At 47.4% G+C, this 23,589-nt stretch overlaps 1 protein-coding gene and 1 non-coding gene across 2 annotated transcripts in view; both read right to left on the bottom strand.

The window, feature by feature from the left end:
• The window catches only part of Wdr33 (WD repeat domain 33), a 154,337-nt gene extending 133,491 nt beyond the window's left edge, over positions 1-20,846 (bottom strand). Inside the window, exon 1 of the mRNA XM_077679125.1 lies at positions 20,604-20,846. The gene's annotated coding sequence lies outside the window, so the exon portion shown is untranslated. The remainder of the gene's footprint in view (positions 1-20,603) is intronic.
• On the bottom strand, positions 14,039-14,111 carry Trnas-gcu (transfer RNA serine (anticodon GCU)). Its single transcript has one exon. It is a non-coding gene; the product is annotated as a tRNA-Ser (tRNA).
• Positions 20,847-23,589: the final 2,743 nt, after the last annotated feature.

Raw genomic sequence — 23,589 nt, 5'->3', positions numbered from 1 at the left:
TTATTTTATGCCTTTTTTCATTCACAATTTTTATTTATGCTTATTTTTCAGCGCCAAGTTCTTGTTATTTTTTTCCACTATCTATTTTTTATTATACACCCTCTCTTTCTCTTTCAATACCCTATTCTTATCTTCATGTGTTGCGTAGCAGGCCGGACAGTTATCTGATTAACCTCCCTGCCTTGCTGCACTGCTTTCCTCTTTCAAGGACTCACTATGCAAGACGAAGCGTTCTACAGAATGGGAGGCTTAGCGCAAAAAAAAAAAAAAAAAAAAAAAGACGAGGACGGTGGCAAACGTGACAGGCGCTTCTGAAGCGCCTGTCACGTTTGCCACCGTCCTCGTCTTTTTTTGCGCTAAACCTCCCATTCAGTATGTACCAACTAGCCAAACAGCACGTTCTGTTAAAGCGTTCTACACCGCGTGCAGCTGAATGTCGCCTACACAAGGCAATTATGCTTGAAACTCTGACAGACTGATTCCCGACTGTCCTCACTTTATAATGTACGCGAGGACGTAGACCACCTCGTGTGTCCATGTGCGCAGTTTTGAGCTCCCACGATGTCCCTTTTAGTATCTCTGGGACAGCCTCTCTCTGTGAGATTGCAAAAACGAGAATAGGTCGAGTTCTAAACCCGCATACCGTGCTTCCGAGGCCCTGCTGACTTTCTTGGGAAAAAGCGGACCGACGAGCGCTTTACTAACTCTCATCATCGTTACCGTAGGTATATCATAATTACCGTAAGCATAGCAATCCAATAATTCCCAATTACGCGTTGTTATTTCTGCCAATCAGCTTGCGGAGCAAGCCCGCCGGTTTTACAGGCTGACCTCGCTCGTTTTATTATGAACCTTTCTCTCTCTCCACTCTCTGAAGTCATTGCGCCAGAAAGGGACTCTGCTCTGTCCTCTTCCGTGTCACTCGAACTTGGAGTCGGTCTTCACAGTAATTGTTCATTATTATTACTACATCCAACTGAATTCTTTTATTATTTTCTTGACCCTCCTTAGGTTCATTTCATGTTCTTCCTTCAGAATGCCTTCCATGGGACATTGAAGTTATTATCAGGCTGTTGCCTGTACTACCGTGAAGATTGGCAGATCCCCTGGGTGGGTATGCACCATTTGGCGATCTGAAGCCCCCAAGGGTCCGCCGCTGGCGGTCATTCGAGGGGGTCTAAAAAGGCCCCGAAGCAATTCAACAGGGCTGTTAACGGAAATCCGCCAGTGCCGGTGAGTATAGATTATATGCTGTGAACGTTTCCCCGTTATAAATATCGCGTTAATCGCATTAGGATAGATGAATCCAAGTAAAAAGCTAGAGCGCCCGAAACTGTGCTTTGGGGAGAGTAGAATGGGTGTAGACCATACGGGATATCATTGTGCGTGCTTAAACTAGACCCTATTTTAAAACGTAACGGTATATCAATGCCTTAATTTTTCGTCTGCGCTGCAACCTTGTTGACAGATGTCGGAATGGAGCCTGAGGGCGTTGAAGCGCACTGGCGAACCGAACAGGAAATCGCTCGCATTCAATGTCCGCCTTACGGACGGAACGTGAATGTAAATGTAAATGTGAAGGCTCTTCAAGCCTTCACATTTACAAAAGCAAGACCGAAGCAGGTGCCCCTACTAAATCACGCGTTTCATGAAGAGGAATTCTCAAGTTCATGCTTTCTCGACCTGCTGAGACGCACTAAAAGGCAGCTCTTTCTACAAGTGCTCGTATCCGCCGCATCTCCTAGGTCTGCCGCTTTGCCATGCCATGTGTAAGGAGATGATTTTGCCATACAGTGGCGTATACAGGTGTACATTAAACTCCAATGTTCTTGCGGACAGCATCTAAGTGGTCTCAGCTGTGTGCAGTCAGAACTCGATATAACGCAACCGGATCTTACGAATTTTCCGATCTAACGAACGAATTCGGCCCCCCCCCCTTTCCCAGATGCCTAAACGGCTTAATGCTTTCATGAACTTGAACTAACGAAATATATTCAGCGCCATTCCCGATTTAACGAAGTATTTGGAGAAACGGGCACGTGTAAAAAAGGAGACATTTCGAATGTGTTTCGTCCGAGCGCCCCGAATACTATTGCGCCACGTCACAAAAAGGAGAAATGAGACATCTCGTTCCGTTTGGGGGGGTGGCACTTTTACGAGATAAACTCAGCAGTCCCGTGGCCGCAGACCACGCCGTCCCGGCCAGCATGCTTTCCACAATCCTGAAGGGAAAGGACGCCATCATCCATGCCACTTCTCCTGGAATTGCCGGCAAAAAAATTGACCTCAAGACCACCCCGCACGAAAAGATAGAGGAAGCCCTGTTTACGTGGTTCAAGGATATGAGACCCAAGAGCGTTCTGCTCAGCGGGGAAGTGGCACAAAACAGCGCTGTGTCTCGCTCGTATGCTGGGGGGCGAGGGCTTCAGGGCAACTCCCAGCTGGCTTATTATATTCACGATGGACTTTTGGCCCATATATGAATTATCGGCTGGCGAGCGCCGAGGCTGCCGCAATTACGATGCCACGGTCGCCGCTGGGATGCGCCTCCCTTTAGACGTCGAATATATAGAATCAACTGCTCTTAAACTGGAAGTTCCGATTTACGAAGTTCCCGATTCAACGAAATATTTCGCGCTTCCCGGCGACTTCATTAGATCGGGTTTTAACTGTACTTTGAGCTTCATGATCCCGCCCCCCCCCCTCCTAATATGAGCGATGAATGAGGCAATGATGTTTTCTACCATCCAGTTGCACATAAAAGGAATCAATCGAGAGCGTACTTGCAGGCAGTGACCATGGTTGCAGCTTCGTGACGATCGTGCGATCAAATGGCATAGGTTTAATTACGCATAAATAACTCCGACAGGACTACGCTATCACGACATGCCGGCCATTTGTAGAACACACGCCTGAAGATGATGATTGTACATGCCCAGTGCATACGGATGATAATGGTGTAGAATGAAGAACTCGCATGATTTAAGTCTTTTGCTAACAAAGGATACGCAGACCTGAGAGGGACAGTTTTTGATGCCGGAAGTGGTGGGACATAACCCCACTCAGGCGAGCACACTCCATCCCACTGTATGGCCCATGTGAAAGGAACACGAAACCGAGGTGGCTAGCAAATAGATGTGTTTGGCAATTTCGTTCCTTACGTTGTTAACAGCCTTAACGATGTTAACATGACGCCTCGTTTGCACAGCGAGCCTTGCTTGTTATTTGCGGCGTAATTTCGAACGAATGAAGCAGATACGAGGCCCATTTTTATGTCGAACGTTTTCCGGTAAGTAGAAGGTGGTGGTGGCGTCTGTATAGTATAACCGATCACCCTCTGCCAAACCATCTTTGTAATTATCAGCCTACGAATGAGAGGCCTTATGTGCCGCGGTGGAAGACGAAAAACTTTATTTGACTTAAGAGCTGGTCGGTCGGCGCGCTCCTTAGTCCAGGACTTTGCTGGTTCTACTCCCCGCCTTCACCCCTTCCGTCAGCCATAGCTGCCTATTCGGTCAGAGCTGGCAAGTTCACTCTCCCACTGCTCGTAGCTTGGATTAGGAATTGGATTCAAGTCTGAATTACTCTGGCACTCCCAGGCCATGTGATATACAGTAGGAAGCTGGCCGCGGTAAATGCACAGGGGGTATAGAGTCTGGGAGGCAGGCCAGTAGTCTAGTGGGATGTGGGAACGTCTTCGTTTGTAGTCGACGGAGGGTCATTTTTTGTTCTTTTGACAGCGGGTCAGCTCCTTGCGGGTACGTGCGTCGGGATAGCCTGTAGTGTTGCGCTATGTCGCTGAAAGCTGTGAGTGGTTGATCTCGGTCGTCATCCTCCAACGGTGTCCGGTTTGCAAGACCTTAGGCGAACGCATGGGCTGCTTGATTTCCGCGGAGTAACCAATCGGCAAGCTTCCAGGTCATTGGCAGGTTTCTTTTGTAGATATTATGGGCTAGAACCTGCATTGCTTTTTTGGAAATCCTTCCTGCCATGAACCCAGGACACACCGCTTGAGAGTCGGTGATGATGGTACTGGCTTGATTCTGTGCAATAGCAAATGTGATCGCGGTCTTCCACTTGGATGCACTGCTTTAGACTTATTCTCGTTATAAGAGCTGTGGAGTTTGCGAGAACTGCAGTTTTTTTGCTCGCGAGCACGTAGCCCGCTGCATCCGCGTACACCGTGGTGATAGGTTCTCCGATGTCTTGTCTTCTCCCTTGAAGGTGTTGAGGTTTGATGTTCTGTAGAAGTGGGGGTACTAGGCGCCTTTACCGAATGTCCAGTGGAATGTCCAACGTCGTTTCAATGGTTTGTGGGAGTGCGTAGCCCAGGCGTTGGAGTTCGTGGCGTTCAGTGAAGGTTAGGGCTAGGCGTGTTCTCTGGGCAGTGAGGTGAGCTTCAGTCATTTCTTCTAGAGTATTATGCAGTCCACGTGCTAGAAAAACAACCAGCGAATCCAGAAACTAGAGGCAACCGCGACGGAAATAGTAAGGGTACTCCGAAGGATTACGAATAAAAAACACGGCATGAAAGATCAAGGCATGCTACGCTTGGTCCAAGCGTTCATTGTTTCTCGAAGAACTTACGTCGCCCCCTACGCCATCTTTGAGGCGCGAGAAAAGCAGAAGGTAAACACAACTATCCTCAAAGCGTACAAACAAGCTCTAGCTTTGCCCACAAGAACGTTGGTGACAGGGGAACAACAAGAGGATTTTTGCGGGTCACAAGTGGAATCGTATTTCCATGTCTTTACACATATTAGCCAGTCACACCACAAAGGGAGAAAAAAAAACAAAGTGATGATTGTTGTCTTGCTGCACAGTGCGAGGCTGCCCGGCCTCGTCATGTTGCGCACTCAAAGCGGTGGAGACGAACCCCAATTGGCGATGCGTATTTTTAAATTAATTAACGCGAGGGCGTTACTAAGGTTATCGAGCGACCTCTTATTGGCCCTAGCCTTCTGCAGCTTCCACGTCTGCCAGCCATGCTCATCAAGTGTCTGTGGAAGGACGTCATCACCGCAAACCGGAAACGACAACGCGGGCCACAACCGTACTTGGGAGCGTCAGGAAACACCCCTCCAACAATATTGGAATTATTTTAGAGCATTTATATATCCGCAGTGCATTGATGACGAGGTATTAGTTGATGATGAGGAAACGTGATTAGATAAAAGTGAAAACGTTCATTTTTATACGAAGTCTAGGAGGGAACGGTGCTGAAGCCCCTATACCCAACCGGTGGAAGCAACTGCGTCGTCATGCTGTCCATTGCCGCAAGATGACGCATCCTCGTAGGACGCAAGGCAAGGAAGGACCAAAAGAAAGAGTAAATTTCGGCAGCTGTATCGCTGCAGAGCCAAAAGGGGCACCCGGGGTTCGTAAATGAACCGGAAGTGAGGCTATTCGCAGGTGACGGTGGGAGTTAAGCGCCACGGAAGGTGTGCTGACGCACGTGTCACCTTCCTTGCTGATGGCCACTGCTTCGACGACCTCACGTGCGAGGCGATTGCGTTTCTTCCGAAGCACGTCGATCACGTCGATGCGCGCGGTGCATTTGGGGTAAGTGCGGCAATGGAATGATAGGTGGCCGGATGACGTTGTCTTGAGCGAGGCGGCGTGTTTTCGTGCCCTGTCATTAATGCACCTTCCGGTTTGTCCTACGTATACTTTTCGGATTGATAATGGAATGCTGTATACGACTTCAGTCTGGCATTCGGCGTATGTTGTTCGATGTTTGGTGGTGCATGTCTCCCCTCTTTCATCGTTGTTTACGCGTCGGCACATTTGATACGCCTTGTTGGGGGCACTGCAGACAACGAACACACCTTGCCTGGCTGCAATTTTTTTGAGGTTGTGGGCGAAGCCATGTACATAGGGTACTACCACAGTATTCCCTCTCGTGCGTTGCACGTCTTGTTTCCTCTTGTTTCTTCTTTTGACACGCTGTAGTAGGCTTTCACTCACTGCCGCCAGGATGCTTTCCGCGTAGCCGGCGTTACGCAGCCTGGTTATCTGCCGGTTGTAGCTCGTTGTCGACGGATATGAAGTCGATATGAACCAACTCGCCCAAACCCGAGCAATTCTATAGGGTTTTCCCTTCGGCCTACCACTCCATCTCAGCCATCATTACGAGTAACGCTCTGCGGTATTCTATGCTATGATAGTATACGCTACACCGAAAGGGCTCACGCCTAGACCCGAGAAGCGGTTCTAACGCCCGGCTGTGTGGCACAATGGCCCACCGAATACAGTCCTAGACGCCACAAAAAGGACTACAAGTTCGCATTACACGCCTATATGAAGATATCCCAAATCCCTGCGTACTCCCTGTAGCAGCTCTTGACCAGTAATATTTCTCAGGCCGCGCACTCTCCCGATAGCCTGAGAAGCTCCCAGACAGCTGAGAACCAACTAGTAAAGAAATCAAAATTACCGTAAAAACCCGCGTATAATACGGACCCGCGTATAATACGAGGTGTAATTCGGGGACATCAAAATCAGAAAAAATTTTTAATCCGCATATAATGCGAGGTAAACAGCACAGAAAACATTTATTTGTACTGCAGTTACCGTTCAGTCATTGTCAGTTTTCGCTGGCACTGTCTCCCGATGTCCGTCCAGTCATCGTCAGGTTCGCTGCCGCTGTCTCCTGAAGTCGCATTGTCGGAAATGTCTTAGGATGCTGGCCCACGCATCCGCGATCCAGCCACAAGGCACCGCTGGAGAAGCCGGAGTCAGCCATCCGGTAGCTGTCACTTACGGGTCTCCTGACCTCATCCACTCTTGGTAGCAGGACCTGATGCAGTCTTTGAAAGGCTTGTTGATGCAAACGCCTAGCGGTTGCAGCTGGGATGTCATTGCTCCTGGAATGACAATGAGTTCGGAGCAGGTTCGCGCAACAACTTCACGGAATCAGCCAGGTGGCCGCGAAAGGCGTCCAACACGAGCACTGACGGGAACCCCCCACAGTGCTCCAGGCCGCCGACACCACACAGATTTTATCCAGTCAAGCACCAGTTGCTTTCTCCACCCGCGAATGCTGCCTTCGGTGACACCGAACTGCCGTCCTGCGGCGCAATTCCTGATGGTATCGGCACATAAAATAACTTTTCTTTTAATTGCAGCCGAATACTGCCTTCGTGCACCTGACATCGTGATAGACTTGCGGTGAACGTGCCGATCCTTCGCGTGGTCAAAACCATCAAAATGGCGCCGGCAGAGAGAAGCAGCAGCCAGCTAACGCCACTGCAAGATGGCGCACCCTCCGCTGAAACCGAAACCGAAAGTGCAAAGTTTTCGGCTGAAAACTTTGGGATCCACATATAATACGAGGCACAAATTTTACATAGTAAAATTTGGAAAAAAACCTCATATTATACGCGGGTTTTTACGGTACAGTCGAGCCCGCTTATAACAAACACATCGGGAAACTGAAATCAGTTCAGTATATCCGTTTTCCCTATATCTGGACACAAAATCTATGTATACTAATGCTAACGGGAAACGAAGATTTGTTCCTTATAACCGCTATTTTGTTAAAATCGGGTTCGCTATAAGTGGGCTATACTGTAGTTGACAAGCTTGCATCGTCAGACGGTAATAAATTAGAAATGGACAGAGGTGAGGAGAATAATCAATCAATCAATCAATCAATCAATCAATCAATCAATCAATCAATCAATCAATCAATCAATCAATCAATCAATCAAAGAAATGTTTACCAGAGACGAGCTAAAAAATTTCCCGCATTTCCCCGAGGGGAAGAATGTGAAAGTGCGAATGCAGGAGTTGAATTTGCGCGGTTCGGTAATGTTCGCGAAAGAGAGATCACACACACACACACAACTACAAAGAAAGAAAGGTGCATTTATTCACAGACACCTATTTGTGTTGTCGTTGTACTTGATTGCTAGAGCGGATCTCAGCTTTGAAATTTCGTGTCAGTACTCCTTTAAGCAGGTGCATTAGCCCTTCTCACGCCCGATTCCTGGCCAATCCCCCACGTGGGTATGTGCCATGTCAGCGGCCAGGCAGCGCGCGCCCATCTCCCCCCGTTGCCAAGGAAGACGAGGAGATTCCTGGCCAATCCCCCACGTGGGTATGTGCCATGTCGCCCATCTCCCCCCGTTGCCAAGGAAGACGAGGAGCGCGCGCACCCGCAGCTGTTGCTATGTGGACGGACGGCGGTCAACGGAATTCAGGGTCGCTTATAAAGTGCATTCGCACTTAATAGTTTCCTGGGCTAAAAGCTGCGTTACGAAGCATGACGGGGCCCCAGAGGTCTTTATAAGGCATGTAGGTTACGATATAGAAGGATGCATAATGGAATACACCAATTAATACTGACCCTAAAGTTGAACCAAACACTTACATTGTAACAATGCAGCGCATGTTGAAAGTAATAATAATTTCACACTAATTAAAATTCACGTGCAACATTTGTATCAACAGGATGGCACAAATTTCAATGAATGGAGTCCTCCAAGTTCACAAAGCATTCGCACAGACTCTTAAGTGTGAAATTATCAGAGCCCGTGTATGTATTTAAAATGATGGAAGAATATACTGAAGCATTTGTAATTTATATTTTCTTCGAAAGTGGAGTATAATCCGGAAATCTGTGCTTCGTGTCTGTACGGGATGAACGAGTGTGTTGTTTTAAGGGCACCACATTTGTTACAAAATCCCGCTCTATGCCAGATCAGAAATAGTGCAAGCGTAGTAGGCGGAAATAGTACATTTTATCAGCAGGAATAATATTAAAAGTCCGACCTAATGCAGACGCAAGCGCTGACTATCTACTGAAGCTACTCAAGGAACCAAGATGTATACAGAGATACGCCCATTCGCACTCCTTTGCGTGTCCTTGCAGCTCTTATTCCCCTGCGAACCGGAAATCGGTAATCTATATACAGTATACTGAAGAAAAGACCCTTTCAGGTAACAGCGAAAGGACACGCCATGCCACGCCTCTTGTGCGTTGCATAGATCACACAAACTGTGCGAATCAGTGGAGGGTGCCAAACATTGAAGCAGGCTTCAATGATGCTCAGGCACCGACCTTCATGACACAGCTATGTATGAACTGCTGCATCGTGTGGTTACAGCATCGCCGGATACTATGGGAAGCTGCTCTAGGGAGGTGCAAGCATACTCGGCGAGGCTCCCTGGGATACAAACATTTCCTCAACAGACAAGTATCTGGCAACGCTGGTTGAGTAAACCTGCCACAAAACCTCCCAAATGTATTCGCAGATCTTTGGGAAAGGTCTTCGTCCTGCGGTGGACATAGCCAGTATGATGATGATGATAAACTATATCAGACCGCGAGAAGGACGCATGGTAAATCCTCTATCGAAGCTACAGCAGCTCATATGAGCTGTAGGCCTTATGTTATAAAGCTTTCCTGTCATCATTCCTCGGTGACCTTGGCCGTTGTCGACGCAGACGTCCCGCGTGCGAATGACATGCCAGGAGAGAGAGAGAAACAACATTTATTTGTCCAAAATGGTTTTGAAGCAAAGGAGGCGGAGCCTCTTCACCCCCCTCAGACGGCGGCCAGAAGTCCTTGGGCTCCGGCGGCGTCTTCGGCCATTTGGACAACCCCGATCTGCACGTCCGGATCGGAGCTGCGCAGAACGGTCTCCCACTGCTCCTCGGTCTTAATAAATAGCAAAGCCCCTAACGAATTCTTTTTCTGGGGACATTCCCAAATAATATGGCGCATGTCTGTCCTGCCCGTACATAGCTTACATTCGCTCGTGTAGAGCCCCGGGTAACAATGGCTGTACAGGACTGGATTGGGGAATGTGTCTGCAAGAGGCGCCATGCTACAAACTGCCATTTGTTGAGAGTACAGTTAGGGGGTGGATACTTAACCCGTTCCAATCTGTAATGATTAATTATGTCTCTGTACGAGACCATGCGGTCCCACCCCATCCCAGCGCGGGAGAAGTGCTCAGATGTTTCCTCGACGTGATCGGCTCGGTTAGCCAAACCTCAAACCGCGTCGTGAGCGTTCTCGTTACCGGGTAGAGAAGAGTGTGCCGGCGTTTACACAATTTGGACCTGTCTCCGGTCTTTGAAGCTGACCAGAATTCTCAGTGCCTCGGACGAGATCCGTCCCCTTGCGAAATTCCGAATTGCAGTTGTAGAGTCGCTGACAATAAATATAGCTTTCGTGGAGGCCATCGCCATCGCAATGGCCGCCTCCTCTGCCGCATCCGGCGACGACGTCAGTACCGTGCCGCTAGTTACGGAATTGCCGTTGCAATCGATAGCTACGACGGACATGGCATCGCGGGCTGCGTATTCCGCGGCGTCCACGTAGACCACGTTCTCGGAGTTTTTGAATCTCTTTTGTAAGGCTTTCGCTCTTTCGCGTCTTCTTTCTTTGTTGTGTTCGGGATGCATATTCCTCGGTATAGGAGGGACGTGCATGCATTCCAATATTTCACATGGAATCTCGCGTTTGGTGCCGAATTGAAATTCGTACCGAATGCCTAGAGTCATTAAAATATGACGGCCAGTCGAGGTCTTTGTGAGTCTCTCTAGCTGGGCAACTCTCTGCGCCTCGATTAGTTCCTCCAATGTGTTATAAATTCCTAACGCCTCGAAACGTTCGTTGGACGTGGTAGCTGGTATCCCGAGAGCTTGTTTGCATGATTTCCTGATCATGGTATTAATTTTGATCTTTTCGTCCCCTTAGTCTCAGGAAAGGTGTTACGTACGCTATGCGACTCAGGACGAACGCTTGTACTAGCCTGATCAAATTGCCCTCCTTCATTCCATGATGTCTGCTTGCTATCCTGAAAATCAGTCTGGAGGTTTGATGGACGCTTTTTTCCAAAGCTTTAACGGTTTCAGTATTTTGTCCGTTGGCCTGAATTCTCAAGCCTAGAATCCTGATACTCGTCACAACTGGAATGAGATTACCATCAGCGAAAAGCTCGATTTTGGGGACTTCCAAGGAACGCTTGCGTCCTCTCATTGTGGGTTGGTAAAGCAACAACTCCGATTTTTGCGGAGAGCACGCTAGACCTCTCGGCTTCACGTATGTTTCGATTGAGTCCATCGCTGTCTGGAGAATATCCTGAATTCGACCATCACTACCTCCGGTGACCCAGAGGGTGATTTCATCAGCGTAAAGGCTGTGATTCAAGCCTTTTATCCGATCTAGTATTTCAGGAAGCCCAATCATGGCGACATTAAAAAGAAATGGCGACAGGACGGAACCTTGCGGTGTTCCCCGAATACCAAATTCTATGTCCTCTGATATGACCCCTCCGATAGTTACATGAGCTTTCCGGTCGGAGAGAAAGTCCTTTATGTAATCGTAAATTCTACGACCCACTTCCAGTTTTTGTAAGTTTTCTAGGACGGCCTCGTGAGCGATGTTATCGAAGGCCTAAGTTAAGTCCAATCCCAAAATTGCTTTAGTGCCTAGGGACGAGCTCTCGTCTCCATCTAGGATCTGATGTTTGAGGCGTAGCATTACGTCCTGGGTAGACAATTTAAGTCTAAACCCTATAATGGTGTGAGGGAAGAGCCCTCTGTCCTCCATGTAGGCGTTCAGTCTATTGAGGTAGACGTGCTCCATCAGCTTGCCAACGCACGACGTGAGTGAGATGGGTTTCAAGTTTTCCAATTGTAATTTCTTTCCAGGCTTTGGAATCATGACCACTTGGGCAGTCTTCCATTGCAGCGGGATGCTACCCATTTCCCAGCATACATTAATGTACTTCGTCAAGGCTTCTATAGATTCGCCGTCTAGATTTCTTAAAATTTTGTTCGATGTACCGTCGGGGCCGGGGGTGGCCCTTGCCCGGAGATTGTCCAAAGCTGCCCGAATCTCGGATATCGTAACGGGTCGGTCAAGGTCTGTGTTTTCTTTACCGGTATGCCGTTTTAGCGCCTTCTTTTGGGTAGATCCAATGTATCTATCTTTAATTTCTTTGAGCAAGTCCTGCTCCGTTCTCTGGTAAGTGTGAACAATCTTACTCAGGTTGCGTTTCTGGGTAGTTCTACTACTTTCGGGATCGATTAGGTATGTGAGAATATGCCAAGTTTTAGCGAGCCCCATCTGATGCTCCATGCCGTCGCACATGCTGTGCCAGTTCTGGAGGGTGAGCTGATTCGCGTAGTCCTCAATTTCTTTGTTTAAAACTGCTATTCTTCTACGCAGGCTACGCCAGGAGATTCGGGCAGCGAGTCCCATGCGTATAAGCGCTGCACTGCATGTTTAAAAATGGTGCACAGTGCACTTTTCGGGGAGCGACTGAAGGAAATACAATTTGTAAAGCTGTATACAACGTGTACTTAATACGCTAAGTAATGTGCACATTTTCATAAGTTTTTCGTTTTGCATTGCAGTTCATGAGGGCTTGGTGCAAGGCCGGCGCCTGTGGCCGTTTATAGCTATAGGCACGGAGGACGACACGGAGCCCGTCGCCGGGGCTATCGAAGATCCGGGGATTCAGAGTAAGTAAAAAGCATCATCATCATCATCATCATCATCATCATCATCATCATCATCATCATCGTCGTCGTCGTCGTCGTCGTCGTCGTCGTCATCATCATCATCATCGGCAGCATCACCATCATCACCACCATCACGCCATCACCATCATCATCATCACCATCATCACCGTCATCATCATCATCATCATCACCATACCGTCTTCATCATCATCACCATCATCATAATCATAATAATCATCATCATCATGAACAACATTAGTGAGCCTGAAATACCGAAGGCACTGACTTACCGCCTGACGTCTGAGAGTGACTATTTCACAGCGAAAACTGCTTTAGGTACATTTTGTGGGGGTTCACGGTGACTTTCCTCATTAACCGTTGAATGAACGTCGCGAAAAACAGCATTCACGTCACAAACGATCGGTTCGAATGAAAGTTCGCAATCCCACGTTTTTGAGATAGCCTGGCCACAATCTGTAAAAGAACAAACATGCCCGTCGAGGGCAAACTGGTGGCGCCACTTTTTCTTTCAGCGCTGTGAGATTGTTTCATTACAATATATTATCAATGATTTGCGGAGTCACACCACATGGTCGAGGATCTAAAAAAATTACACCAAATTGCACCATCTTCCCGTAGGGGAACCCTGAGTAGAATGCGAAGCAGCCATGGGGTCGACTAAATTTCCCATTAGTTTTCAGTTCGTCGTTTCTGTTGACGTTCAGCTTCGCGTGCCTTCGTTGTATAAGTAGCTTTTTGACGTAGTTTGAATAAGTGAAGGACATAAGGCGCGTTCGTAGCACATGCTCCAGTCTCGGTTTGTAGCGCAGTGGGAAGAGCGCCACGTACCTCCCGCTGCGGCCAGAGAGTCGTGGGATCGAAACCGGGCGCCGCCTAACTATTTCTTTTTATAGCGGACTGCGCTGACGTCAGCCCAAACGCTGACGGCGCTGAAGAGACGCGCATGCGCAGTAGAGTGCGGACGGCGTACAACGACAACGAGGGAGGGAGGGACACAGCCCCGAGCATGAGATGCTTCGCATCTAATAAACTCGTATCTGCTCACTTCGTTGCAAATGTCGACGAAAGACAATAGCCGTCTGGCGCCACTGCCAACTAAACGCCTCCCTTCTCTTCCCCGTTCACCTCTCATGCTGTTCCTCTCCCAAGACGACCAAGTTGTTGGCAATTGTGATTAGAAGAGGGAAAGAAGCAATTGGCCCGGGAGTGTATTGTTTGCTGCAATTTTCTTGCCCTTCCGGGCTAGGTTATGGTGCTCCTTCAATGAGACGGTCTAAAAAGTGGGCAGACACCCCCCTTACACATTCACCACTAATGTCAGTGATGTTTGCACGGATCATTTGAATGCTTTGTTCACTAGGTTGTCGGCATTCATTGATTTATTGTGGGGTTTAATGTGCCGACGCTTTACAGGCGGTGAGGCGCGTCGTAATGGAATACTAAGGATTAATTTTTATCATCTGGGAATCTTTAACGTGAGCCGAAATCGCGAACACACGGGCGCTCTTGCTTCTCACCTCTATCAGAAAAGCGCCGCCGCAGCCGGGAATCGAACCCGGGTCCTTGTCGTCAGCACCGCAACGCCTTAGCCACTGAGCCACCACGGCGGGTGCCGGCATTCAGAAGTGTGATGCTACTTCTACTGTGACTTACGGGAACTCGCGAATGGCGGTATTGCAGGCAAGTTTAGGTACTCGGAAAATGCTTACGTCGCGAGGTTTCAGCTTGTGTGTCGCACGTGGAAAAATAATAAGTGTAATAATCCAATCTTCGGTTGTGTATTCATCCTCTTTAATATTCCTCGTGTTATAACTGTGGTCATCCAAAACAGTGGATGTATGGGAACAAGGTGCATATTTAACAATGTCACCAAAGTTCTAGAGAACCTGTGAAATCACATTTTGTCTATTGTGGGGCACATTCGCAGCTTCCACCTCCATGGGAAGCTGCCACATCCCGAGCCCGGCCTACAATGCGGACCACCCCCAAAGTGCCGTGGAGCCCGACGAAGTGCACGTCGGTAAGGTGAACAGCAGTTGGTACCGTCGCATCGAAAGGCTAAATGCAGTGGGGGAAAGGGCAGGGTTTGAAGTAACTACGGGAAGGTCCGCAAATCATGGCCATGTCTGCAAATAAATTTATTTGAAGTACCTATACTTATTTTTTCGAGGACACAGAATCTTGCCAGCAATATTGGGGTTATTTCCCCGTTATATTCCGTAATACACAAACAAATGTTATTAATTTCACAACTCCCACAAAATACTCAGGTCATTTAGGTCGCTGAACTGAATTCTGCGAATACATGATCCTCGCACGTAAATAAAAGTGCGGGGATTACCCAAAATTAACCATCAAATGGCAGGATGGTGATCCTCGCTACAGAGCGGACAACCGCGAGGGTCTGTTATGAAAACGGTTCTTCAGCGCACGACAGTAGCCAATGGGGCCGCAGCAATCGCCAACATATGTTTCTGTAGATTTCTAGGGGTTGATATTTTCGCGAAATTTAGGTAACAGAGTATGCATAGGCTTTCTACGCGTCCTGATGGTTTGTATGTACGGGTGCCTACTTGTATGCTCATGTATTACCTCCGTTTCTGTTACGAATAATGTGCAGTCACTTTTTTAGGAAAGACACCACGTAACTTATAGCAAAACAGGTGCGCATATTCGTTATTCATGTTCGTGGCCCCTATCGCATCTTTTATTGCGCGGACGGTAAATAATGTTTTCAGGCTTCTTCTGTTTTACTCCTGTTGCAATTTATGGCTGCCTTGAAAATTTGTGTCGAACTTTGGATTTCGCATCGCCGAGTGTAAAAGAGACTGACAGCCGATTTTTGTCGAGTATATTGTCTTGATCGCAAATTTAAGTGCACCTCTTAAAACACCTGAACCCGAAACGGTTTGGCTGATAGCGCCCTAAAACATTTGAAATAAGAAATTTGAAAACTACAAGCCATACGTGTCACGCCAAAAGGAATCCTGGGAACCTCCACAGTGAGCCTGTGTGATTCAAAGAGATATTTCAAAACTTCCCTCCGGCTAAAAGAACAATAACAGGACATGTATTGCGAAGGCAAGATAACCGTTGGTCATTAAGGGTAACAGAGTGGATCCCTAGAGAAGGAAAGCGTTGCAGGGGGCGGCAGAAAGTTAGATGGGCAGATGAGATCAAGAAGTTTGCGGGGATAAATTGGTCGCAGTTATCACACGACCGGGGTAATTGGAGATTAATGGGAGAGGCCTTTGCCCTGCAGTGGGCGTAGATAGGCTGGTGGTGATGATCATGATGAATAAAAGTTGCTCTATTAAGTGCTTTTTGACGTTAGACTTCGAAGTGTGGCTAAGAGATACTTCCCGAGTCCTAAACAAGTAATTTGATCATGCTAATTACTGATGTAGCGGTTAGGCCACCAGCAGTATAAGACCTCGCTCATTATCCTCTTTGTGTGGCAGTGCAAACACGGGTATGTGTCAGCATGCAACACGTAGCGCCATCATGCGATACCCACTTAAGCCTGCTGCCGTACTGAGTTGCCCCAACAGATAGTGCGGGAGACTTGGAACGCAGGTATGTGCTGACCTAGCGGTAGGCCTTGGAGCACGTCCGAAAAGTCCCTTGTGATGTGTCATCACAAAACACCCATCACTCGAATAAAAAACCAAAGGTTAGTGGTATCTAGATTGCTGTACAAGGCTGTGCACAGATGATGCAAAACGTGAACGTTTTTTTTATATTTTCATGGTGAGCAAAAAACGAAGCCCTGGTACATACATACCATGCGTGTTCTTTCCATGTGGGACCTGAAGCCTCAAGGTGGTGAGATTTAGAGGAACCCGCTTAATAAAGAAACATCGTATTTGTTGCACTGAGATAACAGTCTTGTTTCCTCCTGCGTCTATCTTCAACACCAGGACCTGTAACCTGTCTAGTGAAGAGGCTTTCCTCTTGTATGAAGCAGTCCTGGCTTTAAGGACCGAAAGGCGGGGATCTTGCACGATGCTGCATAGAATATATGCTGCCAGAAAACAGTTCAGAAACGGCCCTTTCTCGCGCCCTTCCAGTAGATGCACTCTGGTAGGGCAAGTGGTCGTGGCGTTACTCTTTAAATGACACTTCTGCCTCACGGTGGAAGGACATTCATCTACAAACCCCTCTTGTAGTGTGTGGTTAGAGGTGCCACTGCTTCGAGGTCTTTAGCGTTCTATTTTACGTGCCTTCGCAGCATCGAGGTGTGGGCTTCTTTAGTCGTGCCGGGAAAGAGGTCTCCCTTCAGCTGTCGGACTACTTCATTTTTAAAACGCAGTTTTAATGCTTATATAGAGTCTAAGCTGCGGTTAAGCTGCAGAGTTTGCGACAATTTGTGATTTTCGATGTCTATGACAAGCGTGTTACCGATTAACACTTCACGGAAATTCCCGTAGTTACTTCCTCCGATAGTTCTAGCCCAGCTGCCGCGAAATCTTCGACAAGCTTCCCACCCAGCTCAATTAAAAATGCTGAATGTGCCCATTTTTAGATGACGTCTCTCAAAGGGACACAGTACTCGTTGAAGTCCTTAGCAATTGCGTAGAAATTGTGCTCTTCAGTGCTCAATTTGAAGGTGTCAAAATACTGCCTGGGGTCTCATCAGGCAGACCTGTGCGTCAACCTAACATTTTTCGGGCGGGTCAATGAGCCCTAAAGCACGCATTACGGAAACGGAAGAAGCGTCCATTCTATTGGGGATAGCCTCTCTGTGAAGAGAAGGTACAAGGGTCATGTGCCATGATCTGGAAAGGGGCAGCGCTCCCGTTCACGTTGGCCATCGAGGAGTAGTTCTGTAAAGGAGGGAAGGCCGTAGACGAGGTCTAAATAACCGGACCAATGGGTGGAGGCATAGATCTGTTTTCAGGGCGAGAATCGGCTATGTGGGCTTACATGTTTTCAGGAGGAGAGCAGCGGCTAGCACGTCCCACTTGTCACATTATGCTGGAAGGAATGCCAGCCCGGTGTAGCGTGGTTGTCGTCGGGTGCATTGAGTGAAGAGTAGGGCACGAGAGCTTTATTGCCTTCTTTGCTCTTTTTCCCTCGCCCTCAAACCGGGCACACAATAAAGTGGTTCTCTCACTCTCTCTTCCCGGGAACCGTAAACACGTGGGCACACTGACCGTCTTTAAAAAATTATCGCTATAATAAATTAATAAACGAAGCCCACTGTGAGAGAACCCGCATCATCCATCTACTCGGCGAAGGGAGCCCGCTGAGACTTTAACAAGTGCGCTCCTTCTGTGGCATACGCGTTTCATGAGAGAAGTCTTCCACAACTTTCCCACGGAAAAAACTCAAACCTGACACCCGATCTTTTGTAAATGTCTTTTTACCATCTCAAGTGATTCTGCAGGTTTTTCATGTAACGATTACACAGATACACATAGAAAGGTTAAAGATATTGACGGATTTGAGGGCAAAAAATTTAAGGATTCACAAGAAAGTGGGGGTCCGGCATACGAAGTTTGGAGACTACACCTCTTAGGTGTCATAACGCACAATAATGAATGGTGTTGAGAAGGTGCGAGGCTAAGGGTACGAAAGGTTCATACGGTTTCCGCGATGTTTTTGGCGCTGTTTTCTTTGCTATTTCGGTGGAACTTCCCTACGAAGCGATCAAAACATCGCGACGGACGGCATTCAAGAAAAAGGACAAACACGTTGGTTGATGCATGATCTTGGGCTGGTTGGTACATGTTTTTTTTTATCATGTACCAAGTAGGCCAAGTTTCAACACTTTTTTATTCGTCTGGCTACGATCAGCTTTGTTATGAGCGTTTCAGTTGGTGGCTCTTTGGGCGAGTTGTAGTAAAAAAAATGTCTGGCTACTAGGAGTATAATCGCTTCATGACGCCGGGAGAAAGCGCTGCTAACAAATCAATTGTTATTGCGGGAGACTCCGCGTATAAACATTATCATGCTCTTAGGAATCGAAGAATGAGCCAAGAACTCCAAAGACATCTAGAAATGTTACCTGAATCCACTATCTGCACACTGCAAGTGACAGCCACACCCACAGATAATTCACTTCTTTTGGTGAAAGGAGCGTGAACGGAACGCTTACGCATCGGTCTCGCAAACTTATCTCTTAGTCACTGCTGTAATATTTCTGGTGGAATGATTATGTACCAATCCCAGTGCACCGTGCAAAACGAGGCACGCAGCCACACTACTGTCAGAGGTTGCTGGCAGCTAGTAACGTTAGAAGTGTTTCCATTTTTATTGGGGCGCCTGTCATTTAGGCACCACGCAGTCTGCGTCACATACCGCTTATTCTAGGAAGAAAATGGCACAGATAATTGTTGCAAAAAACATCGAGGTTTAGGCTAGCGTTACTAAATCAGCTATGCTTAAGAGTACTGCCACTTCGTGCACCCAGAAGCATTTGGGGGCCATTTTGTTTCTGGCTTGCAGTGTTGCCATCTTTCCTAACGAAACCGCCGCCGGTTGTGACGGGAAGAGTGTGCAGTGATTGGCGGCGCTCGCAAACTGTGGGGCTGTGCTTACTTTCGGTTACGCGTGGTGTTGTTCATTTTCATTTTAAATCAAATTATGTCCGGACACTGGGGTGGTCCTATAAATTACTATATATTCCAAGATATTATAGTCGGTTGTAAGTTATTCCGTTGCAATGGATGGTTCCAGCAGTGATACCATTTCCGTCACTCGGCTGTGTGAGAAGCAGTGTTTAAATTTTAAATTTTGAGTTACGTTGGCTCTCCTGGACAGAAAAAAAGGGAGATTGTATGTTTTCAGTTTGAATCCAGGCGCGCTTTTGAAACAGGACTCACGGAGTTATTTTGCGGTTTGCGCAATAACTTTACGAAATGCCCAAAAAGTGATTCGGCAGCGACATAACATTATTGTGTACCGGGTTCGATTGAACTACTAACTAGTGTATTTGTAACTGCAGTAACTATAGTAAGAGTGGCGGTACACCCTGTCCAAATGCATTACATAACTAGCCTTTAATCCAAACCAGAACACATCATTGAGAAACTGGAAGATTTCACCGTCACCTTCAGTCCAGGACGTGGAAAGTAATGCTTCAGACCAACGGGGTCGCGGTATATATTCCAACCATTCCTTCAATTCTGCACCTTATCACGTCAAAAATAAAAACATGCACATACGTGCTCGCCTGCAATCACCATCGATTCACCAACATAGGATTTGCGTACATCTTATTCGGAGTTCAGAACGCGCGCATTATTTCAATTGCCACCGAACTGAAACCTGCCACATTTACAGCCGATTGCGCGTACATGCCCGCATACACACGCGCACGGGCACGCACACACACAAGGAGACAGAACGGGCGTTAATACAAGAAATATGCCAATAGAGCAATTTATTGTATTTGTGTAATGTGCATTACGCAAGAATACGCTTAACGAGCCCACATAATTGCAAGTCCCAATATCATATCAAGCCCAAGACGAGTCAGTTTGCCAAGAAAATGAATGTAATTGTATAAGTATATATTCAAGTCTCAAATATTATAACAGGCCAGAGACAGCAGTCAGTTTGTTAAGTAAAGTAATTTAATTGCACTGGCTATATTTAATCAGCAAATGTTTTCAAAGCCAAGCAGGGAACTTTGGGGGTTCGACAGTACTCCATGCCTTCACTGCAGTGTTTTGGTAGGAGCAGCACGATGAACTAATCCTAACGTTGTTTGAATAAAACTTCAGCCTTCACATGCAGTATTCTGAGTTGTGGCTAATGACATGGGGAGTGGGGGCTGGCATTTTAAGTTTCATTAGAGTAGGTGTTCACAATCGTCTCCCTGCGTTCAGGGGCTCCTGTAAACCTGAGCTCGAAATCGAATTATCCAGGTCATAGCACGTGATAACTGTTGCAACGACGCTTGCCTTATGTCAATTGTGGGTTAATGACCCTCTATGAGGTGGGTGGTGGCTTCTGCCTTTTTACGCTCGCTGTATAATAGCTGGTTACAATGCTTGCATACGTACTTGCGACGAAAGCGAGCGAAAGCGACAGGATTCCTGTCGCGCTAGGCTGTGCAACTCTGGTGACGGTTCCGCTTCAAATAAACTCACCTCACAGATCCTCGACGAAGGAGTAGGCTTAAAATCGACGCGACCGACGAGTTGGAGCCACGCGCGGAGTCTCTTGCCGTCCTTTTTCCCCAAGGGAAAGCGCATGAGTCGCTTTCCGTCGTCCAGCTTGTTGAAGCAGTCGATGACGCAACACGACGGCATCGGGAGACGCTCATCAGGCGCAGGAAAACGCAGAAAAACACACACCGAAGCAAGAACTCGCTCGCATGTGACCAGCCGCTCTAGCGTCCGCGCAACAGAGAGAGGGAGAGGAGAGGCGCGAGAAACAAAATGGCTGCGCCCATATGTAAACAAATATCACGTGGTGCCGACCGACCAATGAAAATCCCAGCGGCACATAACAATGAGACGAAATAGTGCCGATACTCTAAAAGCCTTTATTTAGTGACGCTAGTTTAGGCCTTGAAGAGTACGACGAAACAGCGTTACTTTCACGCCGAGGGGGCATTTTGGCATAGAACGGCTGTAATCACCTTTTGTGCCCTCCGAACACTTAAGATAACCTGGGAGAGCGAGATTAGTCGCAAAGGTTTTTAAACGCTACGAATAAGGAAGGACAGTGGCTTATACGCTTGTGTGGTTTAAGATGCGGGCTTAAAAGGTTGCTATTCTGTTCAGCTTGAGCGAGAAGGCGATAAGTGATTCAGTATTTATTATGTAGCTTCGTGCTGGGACTGAGCGATTTCGTTTTTAGCTAACGTTTTACCGCCAGGCATCATCTATCGCTCGTTACTTATAGAGCTTGCAGTGTGTACAGGCTGCGGGAAATTTAAAAAGTAGTTAGCATATTCTTGTATTTGAACGCTGCCTACTGAGTTTAATTCCTTAATAATAGAACTTTTTATCCGTTTCTGTGCATAATATTCGCCAAATCATTCTAATAGTAAGCAGAAATGACTTCTTTTTGCTTGTTTGAAGAGAAAAGAAGTGTCGTCACCGGCAAGCGCGCGACCTTCTCCTGCCACACGTGTGCGAAAACCTTCCGCTCGGAGAAGCTGTTCCTGCGGCATCAAAAGAATGTTCACAACACCGACAAGGTCGGCGCATATTGGTGCCTGCATTGCGACTACTGCAGCACTAATAAGTGAGTATAATGCCACTTTGCGGGGGGAATGATTGAGCGTCCCAAAATTCAGATTTCGTTTCTCAAACTCAAACCTACACATCTTAATTATGAGACATGCCCTAGAGATTCGTACGTAGCTGGGTGCGTTTACCCGGCTTGGTTAGACCGCCTCAGAGTCAATTACAGACTGCGATTTTTTTCCACACATAGGATTTCATTGCCAAAGAAGCATTCCTTAGGAGCCATCGCCTCAGTGTGTTCGTGGTAAGGGACCGTGTGCGCCCCAGTTGTTTATTTTTATCTCTGCCTGCGATGACCAGCAACTGAAGAGAAAACTATGCAGAATGAGAGAAACCCGTGAAGCATATCCATGGCTGGGAGCTTGGTTGCAGGCTCTGCGTTTGCCTCCAGAAAACAAACTCAACGCAATGGCTTCTGTGCGTTTTTGTCACTTGGCTCTGCTTTGAAGGATGAATAAACTCCCCCGTTAATCGGTGATCTCGTCGAATAAGTGAAAGCCTTCAAATACGAAGTGCAGTCGGGTGCATCCAAACCAAGAAGGTGGGGCTGCATCGGAAGACGTGTTTAGTACACTGGGGCGTCGTTTTTAGAGCCGGAGGACGTCGCCAATGAATTCTGCCGGTATAAGCGTCTTCCTCATTGCTATTTAGGTTGCCTGCACCCGGGACTATTATAACGCTCTCGAAAAGTCCTTGAGTCAGCCTAAAAGGAAAGTTGAGGCAAATCTCTGGAATTGGGAATAAAAATTCAACGTCCTCGATCATAGTATGGTTCACCACGCTAAGCAGATATATTGCTTATCTTTGTTTTTCCCCCGAAAATATAGCCGCTGACATGTCATTAGCTGTGTCGCTGAAAACAAGAAGGGTTTTGTACTGCCCGCTCTATCTGTTGTTTCTCTGATCCGTCATTCAGGCTCGTGGGGACATGCCATTGCAGTCATTTGTGCGTGAAGTGCGGCTTTCTTGGTTATTTTGTTATTTGTTCTGGGATCAAGCTAACGGCGGTCGAAGCGTAATGGCCGGTGATTTGTGCCTTGCTATATGCAGAGAGAACTCATTGTCAACAACGACGGGTGCATTCTGTTAGCTACTTTTCACCGACAAGTTACAAGCTAAACGAGAGGAAAGCCCTTCTGCGCGCAAACTATACTGCGAGCACGTGGAGCTTGGAGTGTTCAAAGTGGTTCTCTCACGCGGTCTTCAACCGCATCTGTGTTTGAGGAGTTACTGTTGAAAGCCCCAAAAAGCTTTGAAAAAGGTCTGCAAGGCGCCTTGGTATCCGGGAAAAACGGCAAGGTGGTGCTGAATGCAATCTTTTCGGGGAAACGTCCATGACTCCTGTACTCCTACACACCAAAGAATAATATCAAAGCACCATCACGAAACCGACATGGTGATTCAGGGGTGCTTTGATGTGACGAACACAAGAAAAGCAGGTAGTGACTGTCACACCATTTCCGTAGACGGCGAGATAGTAACAGCTGATGCACTTCTTCCCTGCGTAATTAATGGAACCCAATGAGTTCTAAAGACCGTTTCTTGTCAAACAACATGCCGAGGCGAGTTGTCTTTTCATAACTAAAGTTCTTGAATTTCCAAAGTTCTATCTAAAGTTCTTAACATTGCCGTCGAAGGTTGGCTTTGCATTTAAAGAGGGAGCATAAAAGCGAAAGTGACAGCTTGTCGTCCTACCCCACTCGGCGGTTGCGGAGCGTCGACAAGCAAGAAATAACTGTTTATTAACTTTGAGGGCACTTTTAATGTAACCGGCAATTTCGATCCTGCGTGGCTACAGGTTATCCACAAAAAAGAATAGCGATGTAGCTTGTCTCATTGTATTTGCAATAATACAAGGGCACTAGACACGTCCCACAGT

The sequence above is a fragment of the Haemaphysalis longicornis genome, unplaced genomic scaffold, assembly GCF_048455015.1.
Source record: "Haemaphysalis longicornis isolate Haplotype H1 unplaced genomic scaffold, Haemaphysalis longicornis Haplotype H1 scaffold_7, whole genome shotgun sequence".
Taxonomy (NCBI): Eukaryota; Metazoa; Arthropoda; class Arachnida; order Ixodida; family Ixodidae; genus Haemaphysalis; species Haemaphysalis longicornis.
This window is presented reverse-complemented; position numbering and strand designations above follow the sequence as displayed.